The sequence below is a fragment of the Anser anser genome (assembly GCF_964211835.1).
Source record: "Anser anser genome assembly, chromosome: 19".
Classification (NCBI taxonomy): domain Eukaryota; kingdom Metazoa; phylum Chordata; class Aves; order Anseriformes; family Anatidae; genus Anser; species Anser anser.
The window spans coordinates 13379665-13406936 of NC_139740.1; the positions used below are offsets into that span (position 1 = coordinate 13379665).

The following is a 27272-nucleotide window of genomic DNA, read 5'->3' on the forward strand; positions in this document are numbered from 1 at the left end:
TGGCAGGAGGAAAACATTCAGATTGGCGCACGGAGTTAAAAAGATACTGAGTTTAGGGGCAAAGCTCAGAGCTATCAATATGGGCTACCGATACGAGATCTGCAGTTCCAACTTGACAGCTCTCAAGTTTAAATATTATAAATGAATATTTCTGAATTTGTGATAGAAATCAAAATTTGGGAGCTACATTTACCCAACCTTTTTCTGCATCTCTAATCATTAAGAGGTTATTATATATATTAGAACAGCATTAACAGTACATTTAGGGTATCCTTGTGTGTGCTAGTACTAGTGTAATTCTTAGGAAGTTCAAACAAAGATTCCCCTTATTGGAAGGCTGCTTTTCCTGTGTTTATTATAGAAAACAGTTTATATATCTGGCAAATTGTGTAATTAAAGTCAGGATATTAATTAGAATGCTAAACAATGCTACACACAAGACTTGGAGTACTGCTTCTAGGGCAAACCAACAGAAGAGAGTGATCCCAGCTGGAACTTTGAGTGATCTTGATGGTGCAAGGCCAAAAGCATTTGGGTCTGAGCACCCAGGTGTGAACGATTGCACTACGAGGCAGACCCTGAATATAACCCTCCCCTGAGGGCTCTGCTGAGTTTGGCATCTTTGGGGAACCGCTTGTAGTAAAGTTCCTGCTTTGTGCTATAGTTGGGTGGAATATTTAGTATTTAGCCTAAGCGAGCTTGGAAGAAGCCAGTTTGTCTATGGGAGCTGTGCTACGGAGAGTTGCTCAGGTAAGTTATGAGCTAAATTCAGTATGAGTGTATTGGCTTATCTAGTTTTTCAGTGGTTTTGGTAGTGAGCATTTTTTGTGCTAAAATACCTAATGCGATAAAGATAACATGACTATTTAGACTTCAGAATTTCTAAACCGAGACTGAGAAGGAAGAGTAAGCAGAAGATAACTTCTGAAGATATTATATAAAGAATTTTATATTCCTGGCTGTTTTGCTGGAATAAATTCTTTCTGAAATATTTTTTTTTTTCTGTGAGGAAAACAAATTGAAACATTCCTTCCTACTCTTTTCCTTTTGCAGATCTGTCTTTGAAATTACTTAGAAATGGTCTTTTTAGTGAAGCTTAATCTATTTTCTTATATCACAATGATGCTGCAGAAACAGCTTCTCCTGCTGTACTTTGTCACTTAAGCGTCTGTTTGCCAGACTACAGAACAGCATGGATATCAGAAAGTGGAAAATGATAAGGATTTAACAACTATTTTGGTGAGCTTGGCTCAGCCACTTGTTACTTTTTTTTTAAGCAATTTGTCTGTCTCTAATGCGCGTGAGGAGGCGTGTATCAGCACGGGGTTTTGCTGTGCTGAAATAGCTCTGCTCTGATCAGCAGAGAAATGCTGCATCATGATAGCGAGGTCTGGGGGAGCATCCTGTCCCCTGGCAAATGGGTGTGTGCGTGTTGGGGAAGGGACGTGTTAAAGCTTCCTAAACCTAGATGAAGTGGGGACTAGAGTCGTGGGCAGGAAGTCAGGAGTCAGAGCCTAGTGAAGCCTATTAAGATGGAAAAAATGAAGTAATCCAGTACAGTAGGCTATTCAGGTCTGAAAACAGTGAAGTGGGAAAGGCGAAAAGGACATGGAGATTGAAATTCAGATGAAATTCAAGGGTCTCTGTGCAGCAGCTGTAGATCATGTCTGGCAAAGCAAGTGTTTATTTGGACAATAATAGCCTTGAAGCCTCCTGATAAAACCATCTCCTTGCACTTCAATCCATAATACTGCCAAAGGTTTCCTTAAGTATTCCCTTCTACTGGGATGTAAACCAATCCCTGCCCCAGTGTCGGGGCTCTCATTGTGTATGGAGAGCGGAAGGGGGGTATGAAAATGATTTCCCTTAAAGCAGGCAGGCAGAAAAAAAAAGGGAGGGAAAAAAAAAAAGGAGGAAGGGTCAGTCTTTTGTTACCTTTTTTTAATCCACATCTTTAATTATTTCCTTGGAAAAACAAACTAAGCAATGGATTCTGGACTTCTGAGGAAACAACAGAGGAAGTAGCCTGTTTTCTGAAGCCCCCTTGCCATGTGGTTGCTGCTGTGTGCCTTTTGTCTCCCTGGCTTCCTGAACATGGATGGAAAGCGTGCCCCTTTCATAATCCAGCTTCACTTCTCTGCTGCCCTCCCTCTCCCTTGCCTGTCTTTGTACAGTTGATAGGAGAAAGGAACCAGCTGCAAAAAAAGTCTTTTCATGTCTATCATGCTCCTTGACCCCCCTTCAACACCTTCTTATGCCTATTGGGATTTTCATGATTTCTAATGTTACGTTATGGCAAGCGCCTTCTGCTGAACTTGATGGGAGTTTGGCCTGAGATTAACAGCTGGCTACACAATCTTAGTACAGTTTTTAAGGAGAAAAAAAATTCTGATCGGTTTTCTCCTCTGCTAAGAAATTCAACTCAGGTTTCCCAAAATAGGAGAACATAGAAACTGGTGTTGAGTTTAAGACATAAATGAATTAAAACAAGTCTGACTTTGGACTCCAGGTTTAAGCTCAAATATGGAAATTCATAAAACATGTGGATGAATATTAAGAGCAAATTCCACACTGTACTTAACTGCCTTGTGAAGTACTAGGAACTCTTGGTTCCTTGAAGCAGATTTTAAAAAATACATATAAAAACACAGTTACAGAACTCTTAGCTCATGGGGAGGATAGGGGGGCAGATAAAAGAAATCAGAGTACTGGATGGCACAAAAATAATTGTTCTGTGATCTACCTTTAAGTTACAGTGCTGCTAGAAAAGACCAGATAATGCTGCTTCTTGGAGGAGTTGGAAAGAACAAAGAAAAGTATTCATTACTGTAAGGTTAAATATTTTCCTATGACTGCCAACTGTCCTTCAGGCTTTATTTGATTTTTTAATCCTACAACAGGAATGTTGGTGGATTTTTTTTTTGGGGGGGGGGGGGGGGAAGGCTTCCTCTCAAAGCCTCTCAAAGATTTTATTTGGAAAGAAGCTTGTTTTGAATTAAACCCCCCGATTAAACCCTCTGACAACCTTGATGACATTTTATTAATTGATGAATATAATTTAAATCTAGAAGACAATACCTGATTCTGTAGTTTAACATTAAATTTCACTGTTTCATCCTACCAATAACAGTAATCTCCATCTATCTAGAACATCACTGCTAGAAAAGCATCTGCTCTTGATCTGAAGACAAAAGATGTAGAGAACTTGCTGATTCCTTAATAGTTCCCTTTGCTAAGCATGCTAATCCTTTGCTAGTAAATTTAGGCTTATTCAGCAACTTGTGCTTTCCTTTCCTCAAGGTATTTTTACTCTGGTATCAGGCTAGTTCAGCCCTCTTGGACAAACCTCAGCAGGTCCCTACAAGGCTTTTTCTCAGGGTCTTTTGATTTTTGCACCCCTTCCCTGCACCCTCTGCAGCTTTTTGCCTCACATCTGTTTTAAAATCTGGATACCAGAATGGGATCAATCTCCCCAACACTCACCAAGAATGTACATAATAAAAAAGATACAGGCCACATTGCAGGAAAGCCGTCAACACGCTGCAGTGACTAATATATAATATATCAACCTGAGCTGCAGAGATCTAAGCTTTATTTAGTATCTTTTATGAGCTGTTGCTACGGAAATGGACCTCCCGAAATAAAAGCTGTGGTCACTGATGGTCTGTGTTCAGAAAGCATTGGTGGAGCTGTTGTAAATATAAACTCAAATGCAAAAACTAAGGAAAAGAATGGCAAAAAATAGAAAGCCTTGGAGGTTATCATGAATCTTGCTGCTTTGCATTGATAAGCTGCTATCATTTTTCCTAAATAGGGAACTCAAAAGTTATCAAAGGTCTTTTAGGATAGGTAGTGGCATTCAGGTTTGGCTTGTACGAATATTTTGCGTTTTGGTTTTGGCTCCTCTGATGGGTGGGAAGTCTGTTAGCATTTTTCATGTGTCTATTATTCATGAGATCCGCCAGTGATTTGACCAAACTAAAGCTGGGCACTGCTGCGGGGTTACTGTTTAGTCTGTTGAGGTATAACTCAGTTCAGTCTTTCCTTTCCTTTCCACTGAAGCTGGCCATCGTGGCTGGCTAAGCTGGCGGAACGGTAAACGACAACTATTACAAATGATTGCTGGTGGTTCCTCGGACACCCAGAGAGCTGAGTGTATTGCATAGGGCAGGATGTTTCTGGCTGCTAGAAAATATTTCCATCACATGTCTTTGTAGGTAACTGACAAATATACTTAAAGAACCACTGCCCCATCCAACTAAACTGAGCAAAGACTGTTTAAAATACATTGCCTATTTCTCCTACCACAGTATTTCCCTTTCCATTTTTGTTACTGTCAAAAATACTTTTATCTACAGGTAGGAGAATGTTCTTCTAATCATCTACTGCTTTATATCAAAGTAGAGACTGAATCTATGGCGAGTAAGAAGAGCAATTTTTCATCTATCTTGGTGGTAGTCAAGTTGAGTTGGTCAGGCTCCTCCTGCAGACACCAGGTTTCTGACTGAGTGGCATGATACTTGGGGTACTTGCATATCCATCCGTACGACATTTCCAAAAAACAATTTTATTAGTCTAGAGTCTAGTGGCAATATGAGATCTATTGAATAAAATCAATATGAGAAGACAAATGAAGATTCATCCCTACTTGGCTTGAAAACTTCACTTCAGTGTTAAAGCCAAAATTAAAAAAAAGTCACTCCACTTCAGGAGCTGGCCCAAAAAAGGAAGAATCATAATAAAGTTAAGCACTTTTCTTAGCAATCCAAAATACACTGGAGACAAATAATCTGCAATTTTCACCTTCACATTGTTAGTGAATTGTGGGTTTGGCCTTTGCAAATGTTAGCAAAGCTGCTAGCATGTACATGAAATAATTCAGCAAAGAAATTGGCCCTGACCATCATCAGAGCAGTGAGAAAACAAACACAAGTGGATTAACATAATTGCTTAATCAACAGCATTCAATGAGGGGTCTGCAAGTGTGCTGAATTAATCATCTCATTGTGAGGTGCATTATAAGTAATGAACATAATGAGAACTTTGCACAGCTGGGAACTATTTTAATCCATTAAGAAGCAAAATAGGTCTTGAAAAACAAGGGTTTTTAATCTATAGCTAGTCTTGATGTTGAATTTTGGGGTTAATTTCAGAGAAGCTAAAGGGGGAAATCATCTTCTTGACCTTCTGCCTGTCCAAGAATGACAATTCCATTCATAGGAATATAATCTTCAGTGAACATTAATAGATTCTATATTTAATTGGTCATTGTAACATATTAGTAAAATCTGCATGCTTTCATTGGGAATGCTGCATGAAATATTCTGCATATGGAGCTGACAGGATATAGTCAGATCCTTTTGTTAGGCACCATGATGTTGCTGAAGGTGAGGAGCTGTGGGGAGGTTTGAATGCCATCTTTTCTTCCTTGTATGTCTATTTCAGTCAAATTAGAAGGTTGGTGGTCTTTGTCTTGATACTCCTGGACAATAGATGAATAAATTCCACCTTCCATCTGAAACATTCAAGTTTTGTATATTGTACTGTTTGTATGGTCTTTGATTTCCTGGGAAAGCATAGATGGGGACAGGGAAAGCCCAGGAAACAAAGTAATTGCAAATGCCTCAGGAGAAGAAGCCTTGAAAACAACATGAGTCCAATGCTCTTTGTTACACAGGTCTCCACATGGTGGTGTTGGTTTAGGTCCCACAGATATTCCTTTCACACCAGCTGTGACTGCTGCAATCCTGCTAATTTGACTCAGCCCAAGTGCAGGGAATTTATTGTACTGTTTTTTAAAGTCTGACGTCTTCAAAGGAAATATTTATCCACAGTCATCACTGACCTGTGATGACTCAATCAACTGCAGACTGGCAAGAAAAACCAACTTACTCCAAGGGATTTAGGAGACAAAGTGCTCCCTTCTGGCTATAACTAATACATCTATGTTCCAGTCCTCAAGGGTCACTGTTGGAGAACTATGCAAGCATCATCTCCCCCATTCCAGCTGGCTAATATTTCACTAGATTACTTAGGCAATAGCAAATATAGGTCATATTAAGCATGTGCAATATTCCCTCTCCATTTTTTCAAGCAGGACTTTCTCCTTTAAGAGCAAGAAAATGAAGACAAAACATTGAAATGGGATAAAGCAAATATTCATCAGCATGTTACGTGGTTTTGGCAAACATAGCCAAGAGAAACTTCTTATCTGTAGACATCCTCCTCCAAATCCATGCTGTCTCCTCCATGTGGTGTGTTAAATACTACAAAAATTCTGAGCTGATCCTCACAAAACTGATAAGGAAAATGTATTTTTTTCCCCTTCCTGAAGTAGGTTGTTCAGAAAGGGACGCTGTCCAATTTGGAAGTGTTTGAGAAAAGTACTTAATGCATGAGATTTGAAAGAAAAGAATTGAGTCTTGATCACTACATTGATTTTCATTTGGCTATTGAAATCAGGAAGGAGGAAATTTTTCTACTCAAACAGTTGGCAAACAAAAACCCAAAATAACCAGAAGACAAAATGTTTCTTGGCAATAAATACTAACTTAATAAAAATCAAAATTTTAGGGAGTCTTTGTTCACTTATTGGCTATATATGTATGGAGAAGGAATATCTCAGAACATATTTATGGTTATGATTAGTTTTCATGAAAAAATTGGATAATCATCTAAAGAGGTAAGACTTTTAGTTTAGCCTTCCCTCAGGTTAAGACAGGTCATTTTGAATCTTTTTATTGTTGTTGACAACCCTGGGCTTTGTGACTGGGCTTTCTTGGATGTTCTTTCTAAAATGGAAAAATATTTTGGATTTCCATTCAGATTCTGAATGCTATTAGTGGGAAATGAGAGTACAGAGCAGTTTATCATGGTTGATAATCTCTGCTGGAGCCACTCGGTGAAGCTGATCAGCTTGGAAACTCTTGACAATGTAATGCTTCTACCCTTACTAGGTTAAAGGTTGGACTAGATGATCTTAGGGATCTTTTATTTTCCAACCTGAATGGTTCTATGATAATCTTACAAGTAGGCTTCTATTCCGTCAAACAAAATGAAGGAATAAAAATGGTAATTAAGTAGGTATTTGCTTTCGAGGATACTCATTCTTCTTTCAGTCAAGAATGTCAGCAGTGCTGGTATTGAAGAATCTTTCACTCCACCTGAAAATGCTTCGTGCACAACCTGTTCTTCCAATTACGTTCCTGATACGTGGTATAAACATTTCTACCAAAATCATGTTGTACAGATGATACCAGTTTGCACGTACAGCTGTGTTACTGGGGTCAAGTTGCAGCATGCCAAAAATAGGGTGTCTGCATTATGCACAGAAGAGGATTTTTAAAATCTGAGCCTCTCTAAAAAAAAAAAAAAAAAAAACCTCCCAACTCTTGCAACCTCAGCACCTGCAACTTAAGTAACAAAAGCTAGGTGTTAACTTTGGCATTTGAGCAGCACTTCCGGCTTTGCAGCCAACCTCAAAGTTTTAAAATTTATTTTAATTTTACATTAGTACAAAACCCAAACTTGTAAAATATTCTTACAAAACAGAATTGTGTCAAACCATATGTTTTGGGATGGAAAGACAGGTTTTACATGCTGTATTTTAGTTCTCTCTGACTTGGAAAGGGAAGGCCTGAATTTTTTTCCCCATAAAGATTTTAATTAAACTAGGATGTCTTTCCTAAATATTTAGATCTGGCAAACCAGAATAGTTTGATAAGACGACATTTAGTTAAACAGCATCTAGTAATTTCTAGGATTTTATTCTAAAAATCTTGGTAAAGTTAGCACATATAGTAGTAATGTGGAACTTACCACATGAAAAGTTATACTTGTGCATTTTTCATCAGTAGGTTTTCTGTACAGAAATATTTGAAGGATTGTATTAATGAGAATAGGCTTAAAACATCTTACATAACTAAATCTTAATGGTCTTTTATTTAAATGTGACAAGAAAAGAGGAAAAATGCCTGTAGAGCAGCTGTTACATTTTCTTCTGTGCAGCAAGGAACTGAAAGATTATTAGTTCTAATCTTTCTTCTATGTGGTATTCTTGCATTATACTCTTATAAAACTGAAAATTCTTGTCTTTGGAGAACAAACAACCAAAATCTCAGCAGAGACAATATACAGAAACCTTAGTTATTGTAAAGGTAATAGATATTTGACCTGGCTAAGATGTATTTTGCTGCTCATAAAAATCTAAGGCAAGAATGCATCCAGTTTAGGGAACAGCCTGACTGTTGATAGCAGGAATCATAAATATTCTGTTTGAAAATAGGCTAATTGAGGTGCTTTGCTTGAAATGCAATGGTTCATTCTGTTCTATGGGAAAGAAATTGTCCTCTGATTTCTTGCTACTGAGGTCTTTTCTACAAATGATGGGACTCCCGTGACAATTAAATAGTATTCTGCATAAATCCTTCATGAAAAGAAAATCTCTGTCCAGCATGTTGATGTTATTCACACCAGTAGCTGAAGGATTCCCAAAATTTCAGCAGTTCATTTTCTTCAGGGAAGTCCTGGTACATGCAGGAGGAGTCCCTGCTATGTGCAACTCACCATTTAGCATTGTTACTCCAAAAATACTCCACTGGTGGGTTCTAGCACATCACCAAATAGATTTAAATAACTGTAGATCTCACAAGGAGAATGCTGTTTTTAAAAATAAAAAATAGAAAATTGAGATTTTATTTTCTGCCTCCCAACAGTGGCTAGAGGACACTAGGGAACTAAATGGCAAACCTGGCACTTAGTCCATCTTTTTCAATCTCAAAGGGCCTCAAAGTTGATATAGGAGTGATAGTCAGGTATCATTTCTGATGGTGAGCAAGGCCCAAAGCTAAGTTTGGATAATTTCTTTCAACTGTTTCCCCTTTTTCTCTCTCTACAACTGCCTCCCTGGTTTCTGCTGCCACCAAGATGGTTGGGGCAATCTATGCCTGCAAACCAAGTCAGTCAGAAGAATATTTGGTCAGTTAGAAGGGAGATGATCTCTATCATGGCATGCTTTGGTGATAAACCTGTGTACTCTGTGCTATATACGAATCTGACTGGTATGTGAATTGTGTAGCTTCTCTCATCACTGCCCTCTGAATATTTGTTACATGAAGGCTTCTGTATGTCTGCGCTCTTGTAAATCTTTGTAATAAAAAGATTCCAAGGCCTTCTCTTACTCTCCTTCCCTCTCTGTTTCCCTCCCTCCCTCCTCCAAGCTTGCCCTGCTGGGCCTGCACAGTGCTTTATCTCAGTGCTGGGCCTGTGCCTGCTGAGGCCTCTCAGAAGGTGCTTCCTTTCTGGCCTATGTTCATGTTGGTGAAAAACAGGCCTCTCCAGAGTGTTTGAGCTGAAGGCGGATATGAAGTCAACAAGTATAATATGAAAATAAATAAAAATCCAGTTCAAACAAACCACTTGCCTCAGTAAATAGTTTCTGGCCCCCTTTCAGGACTGCCTAGAAAATCTTCTTAACTATCTTGTTTTCAAACAGCTTGAAGGCCTAATCCTTCAAAGCTTACCTTGTTTTGGAGCACTTAATTCAGCTCACATAGAAATTACTCAGATATTATTGTGTATTGATGATTCATGATGGCTTTGCTGGAAAATGAAAGCTAAGGAGTCTAATCAATAAAATAATTTAGTCTCTTTGAACTAGTTCCAGGTCAATTTTTCTTGGCAGTTTTTTCGCTTCCTGAATTATACTGACCAAAACCATGAATAATGATCTAAAATTACACAATATACAGAAACCATCTGTTAGATAGAAACTGGAAAGCTGATGTCATCAGGCTACTTCTAATCTGAAGCTCACATGTTGCCAGTGATGATGTCATGAGCTTGGCAACTCACTGGTAGAGTTGGTTAAGCATGAGTAGCAATGTAGTTTTCCCCAATTTCTACCAAAAGAATTCACTTGTGCTTGTTATATATAAAAGAAATGGAAGCACTGTGTGCTGGTATAACATCCTAACTGTCTGGTGGTAGTGTTAAAGAAATTATACTTTGTTTAGTGCTATTTTATCAACAGACCAGAGCCAAAGCAAAGTCTCTTGGACTTTCATCATGTTCTCTGTTAAGGATTTAATCCTGATCTATCAGGTCAATAATGAAATAGTTATCTGCTACCCATCTAGGTATGTTTCAGATAAGGCAGGTGCATGTGGATGGAAGGAACATCAGTTCCATGTGGCATTCTGGACGTTCTGGTTCAATTCCAGTGAAAGCTCCATCAAGCCTTGTACACTGGATTAAGTCTGGTGACACCGAGAATAACAGCAAAATTCCATATAATCTAAATGGATAAATGTTCTGCGTTGAAATTTGTTCCCCATCTCACTGATAATGTAAAATAAACTGAAACCAAAGCCTGGCTACCAGGGTTTTTTGACATTGCCAGTTGCTTCAGTGGAGGATTAAACCCTTCCATAGGGTGCAGAACTGTGGAGTAACGTGTCCGTATAGAAATTCAGCCTGATCTCTGCTGGTGATGGTATTGAAGACAGAAACATGAAGCTTACTGTTCCTTTCATATGTTAGCTATTATTGCCACATTGGCATCTGTTTAATACGATTGCTTTCACTGGTTGTTCTTCCTTATTGAATATCATAGATCATGTCTTCTACCACCGAACTGTGCTCAGTTGAATGGCTGTGGATAGAGATTTTCTCTCACTTTGCTGCCATTGAACCTGAAAGCAGTCTCTGTGACTTCTAGAAAAGAACATCAGCACTCAAATTTTTAGAAAAGCCCTTAGCTTGGTGCTTCAAGAATTTTCCCTAAGATAATCTTTAAATGGTCTGAGGTTGATTTAAACTTCATATAAAATTTCACGTAATTTGTGCTTGTTTATCAAGATGTATAATTTAATTACTGTTATAAGTGCCTGAAAATATTTCTAGTTAGATGGAAATCTGTAAACAATCAAGTTTCTTATTTTAACATTATTTTCATTCTGCATTTAAAGCCTCATAATATAGTAAAATTTTAGTTTTTCTTTCTAAATTCAAGTCTTATGCTCATCACATTTAAGGAGTTCAGTTGTTAAATTTGTAAGTTCTAAACTAGAACCAGCTACTTCATGTGAGTACAAATTCACATTAGTTTATACACAATTATCCCACAAACTTGCTGGCTGTTACAGAAAAAAAATATGAAAATACATTAAATGAGTCTAATATTGCTTTAAATGCAGTCACATTGAAATTTAAATGTCTCCATACACAGTTTTGTGCACAACAGCTGAAATGAGGCAGTTTTGAAAGCATAGTGCTTTGCTATGTCTGCCTACTCTGTCAAGGTTTTCTGTATTTGCAGCATTATAAAACAAATTGACAGCAGGCTCTCTAATGATAAAAATATTTAATGTTTTTTCTGTGACAAATGTAAGGTCGATCAGCTTTATGTACAGACAGACTTTGTTCTCTGTGACTGTCACAGCAATGGGAGGTATTTCTGCTACATTTTCAAAGCAGCAAGTAATTTGTGAGTTGAGAACATGTAGAATTATGCCATCAGTTGCTGTGAGCTGAAACTGTAATGCAGGTATGTCCAAAAGGCAACGAGTTGCCTTTCTCTGTTACAGAGCAAGCCTCGTTATTTCTCATTTTAAGGGGCAAGGAAGAATTCAAAAGGTCAATCTTGAATCAGAAAGAAAAGTAGGGTTGTGCTTTCTTTCCTGAAGGAATCGTGGTTTGCAATTGCTTAGCAAGCTTTGTAGTAAATTCACAATTTTCTGTGCACCCTGCTAAAGCCCAGAAGCATCTAACCTAAGAACTCACCACTGAATCAAGGCTTTTGTTAAAGTCCTGCTGATTGAAATCTGTGCTCCCACTGCCCTGGCTTACTAGATCTCCATGGCAACCTCACAGTTGATGCCTGCCCAATATTTTCATTGGCAGTCCATCAAAGGATTTGAGAATGTGTAAAGTTTGGGGCAAGAGAGCCAATCCGTGTTGTCTCCAGACACCAGGTCCCGTGTTGCTTCGTTACAGGAAGTCACTGGCTTTTGCTGGTCTCAAGCTGTGTTTGAGACAACGGCTTGGCGAGCGAGGGGTTTCTCTGCCTCCTCGTACTGTTGTTTGCTATGTACCCTTCATAAAGAGATTTGATTTATCTTTAAAGCACTAAAAAGTACTTGGAAAAGAAGCCTCAGCTTTTCTTTCTAGAGCTCCTCAGCACTTGCAGTGCCTGATTTCCACCTGATTTCTATCAAAGCATCAGATCGGTGGAGATGAATGAACAGAAAAATGATAAGCACGGGGAACCTTGCTAATACATATATCCCTAGGGGGTTACGTTAGTAAGCCCTGTCAAATTCCTTTATAATTTAATGAAATTTTGACAAATGAAAGTGACTGTATGTTTACAAAACAATTTTGTCTGACATTCACACATTCACATGTTGCTTTGGCTTAGATGAGAGATATGCTGGAGGGATACTTGTATTGCAACACCCAAACTGTGTCAACAGTCTTGTGTTACAGCTGCAATACCGGATCAGATTTGAAAAGAACCTTAACTAGGAAGGAAGCCCGGATTTGTTTTAAAGTCTGGCAAATTTGAAAGACCCGCTTTAACAGCAGCAGAATAATAAATACCTTTCAAGCATATATTTAAGGGATGCTGTCGGGTTGATTAAGGCTCCAAACCTAGTTTTTAGTCCTTTTTTTTTACAATGTAAGATTATTTTAATGAAATGTTTAGATTTTCATTCTATGACAGTTTTTTCATAGGCAGTTAACATTATCTGTATGAATTTTGTTCAGTGAGGTTACTCAGGTGAAGTTGATATTTACGTATTTGGCCTTTTAGAGTTAAGTAGATTGTATTATCCTAGGAAATGTGTTACAAACTTAGTAATTCAGAATGTCAAATTGATGGATAAACTTCCAAATGCTCCAAGAGTCATAATGCTATGTTGCTGCTACTGATGCACAGTTTTGGTGTGAAAATGCTGTACAGATAGCCAGCTATCAATTAACTAAAACAAAACCCTACTTTGACTGCAGAGCACGCCCCTAACAAAGATCACTTAACTGTAATCCTCCTAATAGGGACAGCAGCAGATAGCATTAGTCTCTTTTTTTCTTTCCAAAGAACTTTCAATTGTCTTGCTTTCTACCACCCAGAAAAATGGGAGAAAATGCTCATCTTAATTTCCCTTTTTGGAGGAGGGGAGAGGAATATACATCTATAAATCTGTAGCCCATTCGGGACTTCAAATGCTTCACTTATCTGGTATTGTAAACTTGGAGCTGTAGAGTAATACTCACCAGACAAGTCATAAATCATGACTAAAGACAGGTGCAATAAATACCAGTGTCAAAAAGTTACAAAGTAAAATTATATTGTTTTGACAAGATGTCCAGATGCGTTGACAACAGAGCAAGTAAATGGTCTTTCTCTGAGAGTCTGTATTAGTGCAGAGGAGGCTGAGGAAGAAAAAAGAATCTAAAAAGACCCAAGAAAAATAACCCTGAAGCTTAAAGGCTTATCATGAAAACTATGTTACTACTGCAAAACACCTAGGAACACATTCATTTTCTGCACAACCCTTCATTTTCTTTCTCAAGCAAACTGTCTGAGTGCATCTCCTTCTGTGCATCTCCTTTGCTTTGCCTTTTTAGGTACACAAGCACTGACAATTTTTTTTGTACTGCAGAATATCCACAGATATTTTGTTTAGCTAGCTGTTTCTATCATCTCAATAGCATTTGAGTAGCTTTAATATATTTATGTAACTGCTCCCCATCACAAGATGTGAGTTCTGTTGAATATAAAAAGCTGGGACAGAAAACCCATTTCAGTTTGCCCATCCTGTTCAAGAATTCAGACATGCATCCAAGTATCTTTTTGAATGGAGTTGGAGTTGCTCTTGTATTTTAAATTAATATGGGGCTTTCATGACTATTTGAACTGGGGCCAGAAGGTTGAGCAAATTCCATGTTAAAATATTAAATAATTTGTCAAAAATTGAAGGTATTTTTTTTAAAACTTGACCAATTGCCCCAACCACGAGACCACCTCAAATTCCTTGCTTTCATGGGATCCTGTTGATGCTTGTAATAGATATTCCAGGATCTTGGGTCTCTTTATTTTCAGGAACATGCATGTATTTAACAGAACTCTTTCATGATGTTTTCACCAGAGTATCCTTGCCAAATTCTAACAACAGTTTTGGAACCTGGTGATATGCCTGGATTTTACTATTAAATAGTGGGGAGAAGACTCCTGTTCCTAGAAAAATTTGAGCACTAAAAGTATTCCATATGGTATATTAATTTGTGGAAATTAAATGCAGAGATACCTCACCAAAAATTGCTAGATCTAGACCATGTAGCAATTAAGAGCAATTGTATGGTTTGGCTGTGCAGGGCTCAGTCCTCCTGAGAAGTTAGGTTGTATTAAACCAGGTGGGACTTTCCACCAGTGAAATGAAACTTTGCTTCATTCCCTGATCTAGCTAAGACATTTTCACAGTTTTCCAGATCTGATTTATGCATTTTTGCCTGAAATAAATTCCAATGGCAGAATCTTAATACTGAAAGCAAATCTTGGTGTTTCTGCTCAAGTGAGATTTTCAGTTTTTGAGCAACTTTGCCTGTGCAAGGATGATCCTTTGGACTCCAAAAACGTGGCTGTACTGTAGATGGTGGTAGGACTGCTGAGGCTTGGGCTGCCAGGCCAGACATCAGCACCCTGTAAAATCGAGCCAATATGTTTCTGTTGAAAGGAATGCGCTACCATAAATGAAGGCACTTGAAGGTCAAAGGTCACTGTGAGTAATTAGCCCAGGCCATTAAAGGAAGAATAAAAATAATGTTTTACAAGCTGATAGAAAAGAAAGTTTAAAATATTCCTTAGAGGAAAAACTAAAAATCCAGCACCATGTTTGATTGTGTCCATGCATGTGCACATGCACGTAAGAGTAATGCGCACATTTTCTTTATGAAAGTATGTTTCTGGCCCAGTCTATGTATACATGTTCCATTAACACTGAGATTTTTGGGGAAAAAGTAAATTGTCCCATGCTATATATAATATTTTAAAAGCTACCTTTAAAATGGTCAAGTCTTTTTATCATCACATTATCTCCTTCCTCAATCTTAAAATCTGTTTGACATTGGAAAAATACACAAAGTTTGACAGCCAGGGTAAAGTGAAATCTGAATATATCCTCGGTATATGCTGGCCATTTCAAAGCAGCTCTCGGGAGAGCTGGAGGGATGCTGTGCTGTAAGAGTACGAACAATCCACAAAGGACAAGCAGCCTGTTGCCCACTAACCTGATGGATGAGTGACCCATTAAAGAGACTCCTGGGGCTATACAGTTGCCCATTTTACTTCAATGAAATCAAATATGCTTAAAGCTACGTAGGCTACAGTATAGTTGCTAAGTTGCACAAAATGTGAAGAGTCTTTTAGTGTAGCTTAAAGAAAAATCCAGATCATTAGTTGCAAGATGATACTTCAGTTCCATACCAGTTAGTAGTGCCTACAGGCTGTTGTTCAGTTGAATGTATGCACTGTGGTGCAGCATTTTGTATCCTTTGCTTTTTACTAATTAGGTGTGATTGTAATTAAGGTAATTTCAAGAGGTTCCCTATGTTGGGCTCCCATCCACCTGTGTACATGGTAGGTGGGGGTATCCAAAGTGGTTTTGTTCTGGAGGACTTCGAGCACTGCAGACAGCCCCACCTTCACTGCTGACATCTGCCAACCAGAATAAAAGCTTTAAAAAAAAAAATAAAATTTGGTTCTCTGAGCCCTGTCACAAATGACTCTCACCAGTTGCACTAACAGCCTCAAAATAGTTATAACCAAAAAAAAAAAGGCAAACAAGTTATCTATAGTCATTTCGGGAACCAACTTAAATCAATTTACTTCTCATCCACTTCCTCCTAATCCTATCCCAGATCAACTAATATCCACCACTTCCCTATCACTGGTGCTGGGCCTAGAGCTGGTCGCTGCATGACAGGGGTCAGGGATAACACCTCCTGTTAATCAGCTCTAAGATGGTTTCCAGCTCTTCCTGAGACCTTACTGCTGTAGAGGAGCCCTGTCAGCAGCAATTAGCATGAAGCTCTTTCAGAAGAAAAGAGACCTATTTAGTCCATTTGCCTCTCCGGTGTTTCCAGATCCTTCCTCAAAATGAAAAATGCTATTTGGTAATCTAAAAGGACATGTCACTGCTAAACTATATATTTTAGCCAAGGGTTTTATTACCCCTTGGGTCTGTGGCACAGAGGTCTTGACGCAGTAGGTAACAGAAGATGGCATGCCAACATTCATATAAAGGTTGGGATGGAGGGGTATGAAAAGTGAATAAGTAGGCATACAGTTGGCTTTCCCTCACGTGTCATCTTTCTCTGCACGTCATGCTACTAAATGCCTTTTGATGTGTTCAGAAGGAGCCCTAGATATCTAGAATTTTTTTTTGTTTTCAGCATGGTTTGGTAAATTCTGTCTTGGACTGTTTCTATTTCACATTTTTGATAGATTTTTCTTCACCAGGGATTCTGCCATATTGCTAGAAGTTTGGACCACTTTGAACACACATGTCCTGTGCTGTTTTGTCTTGTTTTTGGTGTGCTTGTGGTACTTTGTCTGACTTTTTTCTTTCTTCTCCACCTTTACCTTTAGACCTCTTCATGACCTCGATGTCCACATTTCACCTTTATCATAACTCTGCTCCCTTTTCCCTGGTAATGCTCATAACTCCCTATTGACCCTGTGCATCTCTTAGACGCTGCATCCTCAACTTTGCAATTCCCCACAGGACACTTAGACATTTGCTTTTAATCTGGACTCTGAGTTTATACCAAATTCTGTAAACAAAATCAGGAGGACTTTCATAAAGGAAAGCACACGCATATCACAGGCATTTTTGCTGACACTTTTGACTCTGGGCTTGATCTTTGCCCAAGTTGCAAAATAAAAAGGGCAGAGGGCAGAGTTCAAAAGCGGCCATTTACCTCTTGGATTATTGAAAATAAAACACCAGCGGAAACCCTCCTGAGTAATTTGAGGAAACTTCTCTCCCCCTCCTCCCCCAGGAAGGATGTCATTATATTGTTTTCTAAGGTTAGGTCTGTTTATAGAAATAAACACTTGAGTGAAAACAGGCATGAAATGCTAGAAAGCCAGCAAAGAAATCTAGATAGCATGTGATCTGAACCAGCACACAGATACCAGCAACTGTGCCATGCGACTGCCTCAAGTTCAAGCACCTCCTCTCCTGGATGTTGTCCAGCGAAGTACATTTTCTCCCAGTTTATTGGGGATTTACCTGTACACTGATAGAGGCATTTGCATGTGTCTTTGGGGAAGCTTAATGTGACATGAAATTTAAAAAAATAAGCTTATACATAGTAAAAATAAATTCAACAGTTTTGTTCCCATAAGGCCTTGAGTACAGCAGAAAATAATTTGATTGTCTTGCTGATATAGTCATTCAATGAAGATTTTAATAACCAAATATCAGTAATTGTGCTATCAGCTCCCATTTAAGGTATCTGAAGCTTGAGCTTTCAAATCTAGAAGCATCCCAAGACTGCTAGTTACTCTCAATAATATATGTTGTAAACATGAATTTAAGCCGCTGAACCCCCCTTCCATGCTATGGGAATTTATTCCCCAAGTTTCTCCTCCAAATACTTGCATTTCTGTATGACTTAATCTGTGCTCCTTCCCAAGGACAGCAGTGTATGTTAGGTAGGATCACTGCCTAAAGGCAAGAAGCTGACTGGGAGTAGCTGGAAGTTCTTGGAATGTATTTCAGATGAATTTACCGTTCTTTAGCTGACACTTGAGCGTAGCATTTTCCCTTCATATCTCTGTATTTTTTCACTACCGTACTTATCACCCTCAGTTTTACTTCTCCCTGTTCTAGTTATTTCTACTTTCTCCTTACTGACCAATAGAGAGTTCATTTATTGCATTTTGTTAATTGACTTTCCACTAGGTGGCTGGGGAAGAGAGGAATTTTTTTGCCTTTCTCCTACTTCCTTTCCACATATTTTCTCATTTTGCATCTGTAAACTGCAGCCATCAGTTTGGATCTATGACATTGTCATAGTGTTTCAATCTTCCCATGCTTGTTCATTTGGGTATTGGTCCTATTCTCTCTTCCTGTCTGAATCTGGAAGTAGAAATAGGTTGAATAATACGTAGACAATAAAACTGGGGGGGAAAAAAGGCACAAAAACCCCTGGCATTATATAAAAACTGAAGTGTTTAGGGGAGTCCATAAATCATTCTTTCTGCCACATCTGTTTTTATTTTGAAATTTATCAGCCTGCTTATTTGCAATGGGGATTTTTGGGGGGTTGGGGAGGAGGAGGGAAGGGTTGCAATATTAATCTCCCAATGTGACTTATAGAATATCAGAGAATAGGGGAAAGAAAGGCTTTTAGCTGGTTTCTGCTTTTCCTTCCTTAAGACTGGAGATAAAGATTGGCTGCACACCGTGAGCTTGGCTGAAAAGGGCAATTCATGCATCCTTTCTTATCAGTCCTCAGAAGGCAGAGCTGGAGTTCACCCTGCACACTGTACAGCGATAGTCCCGCTCCCACATGGGGAGGTTGGTGGGTGTGTGAAGATAAGACAAGCTTAAAGCTGATACCTGTCCAGACAAAATGGGCTTTTTTCCCCTCTCTCTGGTCTGCAGGGAACATGTGTGGGCATCTTTAAAGACACTGGCAATGATAAGTTTTTGTCTGTTCTTCACGTCTAGAATCAAGTGGCAGTCGGGGGAGCGGGAAGTCGGCACAGATATCCGGCTCTAATGAGCCTTACCCCTTTCCCAGAACTTTGAGCAAGTTGCAAGCAATAGCCTCATAGTCCCCCTCCCTTCTGATAAAGATGATGTTTACTTGACGTCGTCTCTGTCCCATTCTGTGACAGCAGCGGCTGATATACTTGAGTTGGTTTTGCATTTCAAGACCTGACACATGATCTTCAATACAGGGCTTCTGCTTGTGTGGATGATGCAGAGTACACAGATTGGCTTCCTTCCCTTTTTTTCCAAGATGACATTTTACAGCGGAAGTGAGTGCAAGCACATCTCATAGGATATAACAGCAGAATCCACCTTTTCTACATAAAAGTTCTCAGAAGAGAAATTTAGGCACTTCAGCCACTTACACTTTTATTTTTTTACTTTGTCTTCCTGCATAGACCAGAGAAATGCAAGAAGAAAAAGCAGAGAAGAACATGGATTTTTTTTTTTAATTCACATATTTGTTTTTTTTTTAATTTAGTTGAAGAGAATGACCCTTTTCCATGAAAGTATATAAGCTTTTTTATTTTTATTCTCACAGGTCTGGACACCCCAATGACAAAACTTCAAGTATGAAGCTTCCCTATACTCTTAAAGATTGATTCAATTCCAAAGTGATGACACTCAATATCTTTACCTATTTCTATGCCATAGTATTTTTACTTTATTCCAGTTCAAAGCAGAAATACTCATTTATTATGATGCTAGACTAAAGCTCAACTTTGAGCCTGTTCTCCATCTTGAGTAGGTATTCCTGTCTCAGTCTCCCAAACCCCATGTATTTATTCCATCATTTTGAACTCTCTTCCATCTTTGGTCGCAAATGAGATGTGGATGTTATGATTATTTAAATCCATATCTGATGAGTTGAAACTGATGTCCAAGGCTGTGCTCTACACAGCTGGCACATACAATCAAGGGTCTGTACTATGTTGGTAGCTTCATATTTAGAAACACTAAGACTCTTATTCTCCCCTTAGTGTAAGAAAGGATTAGCAGAGGTATTGGAGTTACATCAGTGCAGAAGCAGTGTAAGTGAGAGGAGAATGCATTTTGAGTACTGATGTGTGTTACAAACATATATTATAGAAACACACGGATATCACCTACTTAAGATGGTGCAAATGGGCTGGGTTCCCATTACTGGACCTGTTAGTGAAGGAAAATATTTACCTTGAAAGAAAATCAATGATGCCAGACAGACGGTAGACGCGAATGATTTGGTACAGATGGAGACTGTGGGAGGAGACTCAGGCAGGAGCTACCCCTTATCAGCACAACATTATACTTCATACCCAGTACAGTGGTGTCCCATTCTAAACAGAAAGCTGCTTGTACATATAACGTCATTTTTGGCCTGCTTTTTCTTTTTTTCCCTTTTTTCTTATTAGATTTGGTTCTTTTTCCTCCAATTCTGTGTTCACAGATGAAATTCTATTCAGCCATGCATGTCTATGCTGGACTGAAAGAGCTACCACTAAACTGGCAGTAAATATGGCATGTCCCATGCTTTTCTCCCCCTGATAATGTCACTGCCTCAAGAATAATCTACAAAGTGTCTGGACAAGGGCATATAAGACCACACCTTAGGAGACGTCTCATCCATGGCGAGATGGCAGCAGCTGATTTTGTTATTGCCCATTTTACTGTCTTTTATTCTTTTTATGACCAGTGCAGTCCATTGAACTCATTGGAAATTATTTACTGCTGCTTTTATACAAAAAGATAATCACGTAATCATCACTATTCCACTATTAATTAGTGGCATGTAATTTCCTGGACTTACGTTGCAATTTTCTTCTGGTTTTGAGTCACACCCTCAAATGTGAATTTGGGATGAATGGAAACTAGACATTCAGGCAAAATTGCCAAGTTTCATCTCTCAGCTTATTGTCACAGGGATTTTCCTACTTAGAAGGCTCTTCTCTGCAAAGCTGATTCCAGTTTCTTTATCTGTAAATCAGTCTGCAAATCACAAATGCACAAGCTTTCTTGCTGGATAACCCAGTCTTTGCTTTCAGATGAATACAAACAGATTTCAAGTGACATCTAGTATATTATACTTCTGCTTCAGTTTGCAATTAAATGAACATGAATGAAGTATAGTGTTTTTTTTAAAGCTGATCAAATTTTTTCCAACCACCAACATAGATTATATATATATTCAACCGGAATTTCTGTGACGACATCAGGATTATGGTTATTTTATCCAAATTAGTCTGCCCAGCCCAAGCAGTTTATTCATGTTCTCTCTCTTTTTTAGTTGCCTTCTAAAAATAAGGTGAAGCAAATCACTGAAATACAGTTTTCAAACTCCTGTTTATACAGACCATGTTGACTTAGCACTTGAATTGCCTGTCTCATTTAACTGATTCATGGTGCAAGAGGATGCTGCAGTCTTGATTTGTAGCCCAATTGATATTTTGCTTGCCCTGAGGCTACCACAAATGCTGGGGCCTGGTTTGCATTGAGTGATTAGTCCTGACAGCTACAGGAGACAATTACCTTGCCAGGCTCACATGAAATGCTTGTGTTGGACTGTTCTTTCCCCAAGGACTGAGCCCTACCAAATTCTGTATGTAGGACTGGAAAGTTGACTCCCACAAGATGAACTGTGAGATGTACCTAACAACCAGAAAAGTAAAGCTAAAACGGTAGTGAGCATGGGAAGAAGTGCTTCCTTTAAGGAAACCTCGTGCACTAATTCTCCTTATTAGCAGTTAATACAACAACAAAAAGTGAATTTCAGTTAATCATAATGATCTATTCCCCTCAGTTATTCACATCAATTACATTAGTACTAAATAAATTCCTACAGCATTGTGTCAATAGGCAGGTTTTTTTTTTTTTTTTTTCTTTTCCCCCACCAGTCCTGTAGGAACAGTTTGACTGGAGTTCCATCATTTTCTTTTTCTATTGTTGATCGGTCTGTTCTTTCTGCTGCTTTAAATAATTCACGGTCTTCAGCTTCCAAAGTTTTTGCTTGTGTGTTTTTTTTTTTTTTTAGCTAATATGAGCAGAACATTCATAAAGGTCTATTTTCTGGAAACAGAAAAATATCCTATTCCTAATACACAGTACAAATTGATAAAATAAAAACAAACAATATTCTTGAACAGGAGGCTAAAGAGTGAATTTCTTAATGAAAAATGTCACAGCTTCTTTGCAAAATAGTTACTTCTAAGGAAAAAAGGTGCTCAAAATCTGAGCGTTCTGCAAAAGATACTAACCACCCCTGAATAAGTGAAGAAAATCCCCAAAGCCATGAATTTCAAGGATTCTCATCCATTCTCAAGAGAGAATAACTCTTGATGGGATCAGCTGTTCACAGCCTTCATAGAAAAGAAGGGCTGCCTGATTTCAGTTGTGTTAGGGAATGATGGTATATAAGAGGCTCCAGATAAGTAAATCTGGAACAGTCTTCAAGTCCCCAGAACTGATACATGGCAGAAAATGGTATTTCCAGATCCTTGCAAATTCTCCTCTTTAATATGAACCCTAAAGCTTGCTTTAGACAAAAGCCAGATTTTGTCTTCATAATCCACTGGAGCTTTAGAAGAATGTAAATAACAGTGTAAAGGACCAGAATCTTTTTTTTTTCTTTTCTCTCTCCCCTCCCCCCCCCCCTTTTTGAATATAGATATATCCATAAAGAATCTTCTTATAATCACCACCTTGTTTTACCATCTCGGCTAACTAGAGCTTTTGGAGAAGTAGAAGGAGATATAGGTTTATAGAGGGGGGCTACAGGCAAATATCTTAATTAGCTGTTACCAAAACCTCTGAGCCATATGGCCACCATAAAAAAGGGGACTTTAATACACTGTTCCATTTTATGTCATCAGTTGCAAGCTATGGATTCACTCTCACCCCCAGTAACTCATGATTGCACAGAAGAAAACCTCTGAAGTGAAAACATAGACCATCTGTTAGTGATACGGGTAAGCCATGTATTCTCTACATACATATATACATTTCCTGCATTGCATATGATTTCAAATATTTGCTCTTGGAACTGCAAGGTGTCCTACTGTCATAACAGTCAAGTTATTCATTAAGCTGTCAGCACCTTAGCGTATTGCTCCCACACAGGGTCCATTTCTGATTTTTCCATTCCCCCTTGGAGAACCCACTCACTCATCACCAAGTGCGGTTACTCTCATAACGGGTGCAACTGAGATCCTCATGTCAACATATGTAAACCAAATCTATACCTTTCTATTGCGACGATTCCAACTCCTGAATTTCCTAGGGCACTAATGGATTTTGAGGGCCAGCCTGAATTTGCAAGAGTTTTGTTCATATCAACGTGATGCAGTTCTTGGCACAGACTTCTGAGTCAGTGCCGTGAAGTATTAAAAGCTGAGAAGTAGAGCAAACAAGTATCAACCAAAAGCAAACCATGATTGATTTCATACCCCCATGTTTTGAAATGAAGCTAAGCAGACAGTTTACAATAGCAAAGCCAAGGCACCAAAGCTGTACAGATCTTTGCCTAAAAAACAGCTATTATGCTAAACCTGACCCATAGGCTGTCCGCTTTCAGAAGAAAGGTAGTTTTTGTTTATTACAGCTCAGTGGAATAGATAATATATATATATACATGTTCCAGGCAATGATTCACTTCTAAGGGATACTGGTTTCTTTATTTCTAAATTTAAATATTTCTGAAAATTTCTCATAAACCTTTCAGAAGCCTGAAGCTGAAAGCTGCCTCTTCACTAGGAAAAAATATCAATGTTTCTCTTTTTGTAATTTTTCATGACTCTGCCTGACTGCATTGTGAATACAGACTAGTTGACATCACTCATTTCTCTGCATTAACCTACAGTTAGTTAGTAGGAAGCAAATTGTTTAATTTTGCTGAGTTTCAGAGGTACCTCTGCACCATTACATCATCTTGTCATCTGCAGAAATTAGTGCTAAGCCTCATCACAGGGCAGCGAACGTGACTAATAGTAAAGAATAAGTACCCCCAATAGATCACAGAAGGAAAGAGGTTTGACTGTTCCTACTGAATGAAGGGCAGTAGTGAATTCATGATCAAGTTTACAGCAAAATGTCCTGTCTCTAGTTAAGACCTCCCATACCATGGGCAATGGTATTGGCAACCCTTTGAACAATTCCCTGTCCTTCAGTCCTAAACAACCCCTTTTTGTACCTGAGTTTCCCAATGGTGAGTGGGAAACTCAGCATGATGACCAATAAGTCACTTTTAATGAGCAGTAGGACTAGAGGGAATGGCCTCAATGGCCAAGGAAGGTTTAGGGTGGAAATAAGGAGATATTTCTTCTCAGAAAGAGTAGTCAGGCATTGGAACTGGTTGCCCATGGAGGTGGTGGAGTCACCATCCCTGGGGGTGTTTAAGGAAAGGTTGGACATGGTGCTTAGGGACGTGGTTTAGTGGGTGATATTGGTGGTAGGGTGATATTCGTGGTAGGGTGATGGTTGGACCAGACGATCTTGGAGGTCCTTTCCAGCCCTAATGATTCTATAATTCTCACAAGGTTTCACACAGTAACACCCCAGTTTAGCACAGCACCTTTTACCCTCACATAGTTCCTAGATTATCCTAATTTCCTTCAAAGGATTTGCCCCAGTGGCATTATTAGTGATGTGCTGTAAATACCACGGTTATCAATATAACTTCTTAGTGTGATCTTGTCATTGCACCAGGCTTAACACTGGCCTGGCTTGTTACTACAACTGGAGTGCACGAGACACATGTGACAGTCCCTGTTCTAACGATCTGAAATATTTCAGACCCGGTGAAGGCAACGGTGCGCCTCTTCAGGGCCCTGTCATGGCTTCAGGCTGCTCCACCATGGCTGAGGCCTGCTCACGCAGGCACCACCTGCCCCATCTGGGCTGATCCTTTCTGTGCCTTCTCGGGTCCTGCCCTGCCTGTTTCTTCCGTCTCCTGTCCCTGCCTGTTCCTGAGTGCCTCAGCCTGCCTCTGGCCGTCCCTGCCTGGCCCGCAGGGCCCGAGACCGCGTTCCCGCCGTCGCCCTGCAGATGGCAGCGCCGTGCCGCCGCTGCGAGACCGCTTTTTTCCTCTCAGCCCTTAGCGGCGGTGCCAGTTTTTACCTGGCGTTCGTATTTAGACAAATATGTGTGTATAGACTGGTTAATTTTGAACGATTTTCATGGATTTCAGATAGAGAGAGAGAAGGAGCAGCCACGCTCCTGTCAGCGGGGCGTTCCCGACAGCTCCCCTCCTCTGCGTCCCCTCAGGCGGTGCCCAGCCCGCCCCTGCCTCGCTGTGGGACAGGGGATGGCCTTGGTTGTCACACCCGCACCTCCGTGGTGGCCTTTTGTGCCTGTGGGGAAGCCTGGAGCCTACCCCAGCTCCATGTGCCAAATCTATTTTCTTTCACTTGCTCAGTTTCTGTTTTAAGAAGTACACATCTGTATTTGATGTGTGTCGTGGCTGGCAGGAGGTTGGTCACTGTGGTGTGTAATCTTGGCACACGGAAAGCTGTGTGCCATTAGTGGAGGTAACAGAGCTCCTCTGGCTGCAGCCATGCCCTCCCATCATCATCTGATTGACACGCCAGCCCCTAAACATCCTTCCCTAAATGCCACCATTTAAGTTACTCTGACTAACAAACAAATGATTCTGAAACAGGTGGGGCAACAGCATCTGTATTGCGTAGTAAATTTAGGCTCCTTTCTTGAGGAAATGAGGCAGAATCCTTCTGCAAGCCTGGTATCCCTATCATCTCCTTTTACAGGACGTAATGGATGGGCTGTCTGCACAGTAACACGACGTTGTGGAGGAGGCCAAGCAGTGTGGAAGGCTTTACGGTGGCCTGTCTGCACCTGAGGCTGTTTCGCTCTCTGTGACTGTTACCGCAGGATCCTTGTAGAAACAAACCGTATCACTCACTAGCAATCTGGTTTAAAAGAGACATAAATAAGGTCCGTGCCCAGAGTTCAGAGTGAAACGCATTATATCTTTCGCCGTAGTGTGGCGAACTTTTTTTTTTTTTTCAGCTCCGTGTCAGTGTTCCTTCTGGGCCTGTTTTTATTTCTTTCATCACTGTCAAATGCCTACTCCTAAAGCTCTACATGCTCACGCATTTTCAACCTACTCTATGGGTTATAATTGAGAAGGGGTATGTTTGCTATGACAGGAACTCTCAGCTGGCTCATTAGACCCTTCAGCAGGTGGGGGAGCCCAGAGCAGTTCATCCATCTAAATACAGACATTATTATGGCTGACCTTAGTTTGCAGTGTGAGTGACCTTCTGAAGGCTTTTAATAAATGTATCGGATGATTCCAAAAAGCAGTCCCATGCTGGGCAGCTAGATAAGAGCAATGTCATGTTAAACATTCCATAGGAGTTTGTCTAATGACGTTTGATGAAATAAAATCTCAGAAAAATAGCTGATTTATTTATTAATCCTGGCCAAGTGTTCATAACAGCAGAGTTCGGAGTAGAATCATCTTTAAGAGGTGGAACTCACGTTTTGAATAATTTTAGTTTCACCAGAATATTCTACTTCAAATTGCTGTTCAGTCTTGTGCCACTGTTTGTGTATACATTTCACATTCATAGTGTACATGGACATGTATGATTGTCTTTTCCAAAAACGAGAAAAGAAAAGAAGTTCATGTCCAGTGGCTGTGGCTTTGTTTTCTCTGGATAAAATTATTCACCAGCATAGCAAAGAGTTAGAAAACTTCCAGAAGTAAATATTTATATATATAAATAATAATAATAAAAAAATCTTTTTCATAATTTCTATCTCCATTTCATTCTCAGGTAGCTACAAGCTTAGATGAAATTTTGTAATGTTGAAATGGATCTTCTGAGAGGAGATGTCCTGGCCAGGTTCTGCGGCCTGGCCCGGCCTGCTCGCTGCGGCCTTCCCGTGGCACAGCCCAGCCCATGCCCAGCAGGAAGCGGGAACTGTATTTTTTTTCCAGACTGGATATCAGGAAAAGGTTCTTCACCGAGAGGGTAGTCGGGCACTGGAACAGGCTCCCCAGGGAAGTGGTCACAGCACCAAGCCTGACTGAGTTCAAGAAGTGTGTGGAAAACTCTCTCAGACACATGATCTGACTTTTATTTCTTTGGGGACCCAGGAGTTGGACTCGATGATCTTTGTGGGTCCCTTCCAACTCAGATATTCTATGAGTTTTCACAGCTTGTACTCAGATTGCTTTCCAACCCAGTCTGCTCAACTTGTGAGCACCAAAGCAATAAATAAATCAAACCAGCAAACTGAAATAAGACGTGTTCTGATATCTATCACAGGGGAAATTATTTTATGCTTTCAGTAACATTTTAGATCTCATATTGTTTGCATTCCTGTGGTCATTACATTTTTAAGCTTCAAGATAAAAATTTTGTCTTTTTAATATTTTTCTTCTTTCTGTTTGACTCAAATTCGCCAATAGTTTTGGCTGACCTAAAATGATATATATATTTTTTTTTTGTATGAATGTTCTAAGTAATAATACTGGCTGAAGCCACTACA

General features: G+C 39.5%; 1 long non-coding RNA gene across 2 annotated transcripts; it reads left to right on the forward strand.

Annotated features, from left to right (window-relative positions):
• Positions 1–213: 213 nt before the first annotated feature.
• Positions 214–27005, forward strand: LOC310883860. 2 transcript variants are annotated; one of them, XR_014573897.1, is made up of 4 exons: positions 214–750; positions 22631–22726; positions 25520–25706; positions 26555–27005. It is a non-coding gene; the product is annotated as an uncharacterized lncRNA (long non-coding RNA). The 2 variants fall into 2 exon arrangements; XR_014573898.1 differs by lacking the exons at positions 25520–25706; positions 26555–27005 and adding an exon at positions 24549–24916.
• Positions 27006–27272: the final 267 nt, after the last annotated feature.